The sequence below is a fragment of the Eutrigla gurnardus genome (genome assembly GCF_963514095.1).
Source record: "Eutrigla gurnardus genome assembly, chromosome: 24".
Lineage (NCBI taxonomy): Eukaryota > Metazoa > Chordata > Actinopteri > Perciformes > Triglidae > Eutrigla > Eutrigla gurnardus.
The window spans coordinates 12,433,401-12,435,590 of record NC_139935.1 but is presented as its reverse complement, the minus strand read 5'-3'; the positions used below and the strand labels follow the sequence as shown (position 1 = coordinate 12,435,590).

The 2,190-nt window shown below is 39.3% G+C and overlaps 1 long non-coding RNA gene across 1 annotated transcript; it reads left to right on the top strand.

Annotated features, from left to right (window-relative positions):
• Positions 1–374: 374 nt before the first annotated feature.
• LOC311009686 lies at positions 375–1,602 on the top strand. The gene is made up of 3 exons (XR_014596681.1): positions 375–394; positions 1,058–1,213; positions 1,518–1,602. It is a non-coding gene; the product is annotated as an uncharacterized lncRNA (long non-coding RNA).
• Positions 1,603–2,190: the final 588 nt, after the last annotated feature.

Sequence of the window (2,190 nt, the reverse complement as noted above, 5' to 3'; positions counted from 1 at the left end):
TTTTTTAATCATTAGATGTCGGTTACAAACAAACATGTCGGTGCCGTGGAACTTCTTTGGAGTAAATGAGACGGATAAAACACAAGCAATTTGTAATCTATGCAACGGGAGCATCTGCAAAAAGTTTCAACGCGACAGTGACGTCATTGATCCGATCGTGATCGGTTATTGATTTATTTAAACAGCGAGACCTGCTGACATCAAAAGACACTGTCGTTGTACAAATGAAACCAAACGAACTTGTAAAAGTGTATTATTACATTTAAGACCAGCGTATATGATATATATATATATATATATATATATATATATATATATATATATGATTTCTTTCTTCCTTTTTTTTCATGACTGGCGGTGGGCTCAAGCTGTACACTCATTTGGACCACCTAAGGTAAGTAGCACTGCTACAGACCAGGCTGAAATGTGGCTGTATGTCACTTACAGGATAGTGTGTTTTGAAGTGAAAAAAATATTTGAAAAAATAAATACAATTTCAACACTTACAGTAAATGTGAAATGCAGGTGATTGTTATATATTGTAATATTGCCCAACCCTACATCTGTGTTTTTTTTGTTTTTTTTCAAATGATTTCTATACACCCAGTAAAGCGCATCTCTTTGTTTCTCCAGTGTTACGCTTCACATGGAGATGTAAGGACTGTGGGACAACATTAACAAAAGATCTGAACTGCTCAAGCACGACAAACTGATTCAAAGGCATTACGGACGAGGCCACTCATATCCATGCACTTATTAAACCAAGAATGCAGGATTTCAAGGACAGATGGCCTGCACTCTTCACACAGAAAGAGGTAAGAATGGAACTGAAGTGATCAAAGTCTGTATGCTTCAGGATTTATTGCAGTTAACTTTTATGAATTGGTCATAACTTGACGTGGTTGAGATTGTATAACACTGAACTTAATGACGGAATTTACATTTTGAATTTCCACGTTATACTTTTTGGGGTATAGACATTTTGGCATACAGGATGAGATTGGTTGCATTTTGTTCCATAATACAAAATCTACTGTCATTTGTGTTTTGTTTTTAGATAAATACAGAGTTCCAGAGGCTCGTGGCTGTTCCTCTTGAGGGGAAGTTCATGGCCCAATTAGACGTGCACTCAAGTCAGCTGATCAAAGTCATCCGTGCCAAAGGAGGAGCAACACGCCGAAAGACTGCAAACATCATGGACACATTGGACCAGGTAAATCTGTACCATCAAACGAGACACGTCTTAACTAAGAGGGCTGTCAAAATATATCTGAATCCTTCATAAATACATTAATATGGGCAGGCCAATGCTAATCATTGCTTTCATATGCATGAATGTTTTTAATGACTCAAAAACTACACCACTGAACTCATCCCCTTTTTCTTTCTATAATGAATCTCTGGGCTTGCGAATTACTGTTTTTAAGTAAAGTACATGTAAGAGTTAAGCAATAAGAGTAAGGATGTCTGTCTTATGAAATTTAGAACTTAAAATGTATCAACATTTGTTGTTCTAGAATGTGGACATTAATCTTCGGAGGGAATGTGTGCTGAAAGCCCTCACCATCTTCCTGGGAGAAGATGCAGATGACCTGATCAAGGAATATCTTGTAAGTTTCAACAGTTTATATGTCAGCACATCTAAGGGACACAAAAAAACTGTTGGAACAAACATAACACCTGAACCATAGTTGGAGACATGTTGTATTTATTATCATGGCCATATTTCTCCTCCCCGTCTCCCATCTTTTCCTTCTCTCCTCTCCTTGTCTCCTCTTCTTCTCCGCCTCCACTTCTCCTTCCCTCTTCTGCTCATCTCCTCTACTTCTCCCCTCTCCTCCTCTTTTCCTTCCATCTTCTCCTCCTCGTCTCCTCTTCTTTTCCTCCCCTCTCCTCTCTTTGCTTTCTCTCTCCTCGTTGTCTCCCATCTCCTCTTCACCTCATCCCTTCTTCTCCAACCCCCTTTCTCCTCTCTTAGCCCTCTCTCTCTTCTCCTCCCCTCTCCTTCTTCTCTCTTTTCCTTCTCTCTTCACCTCCTTGTCACCTCTCCTCCTCCTTCCCTCTCCATCTCTCTTTGCCTTCTCCTAGATTAAGTGTACTAGAAAAAGAGAGATTTTTGTTAGTTGTTGCTAGAACAACCATAACACCTGAACCATGGTTGGATTGCTGACGTGTATTTATTATCACGAC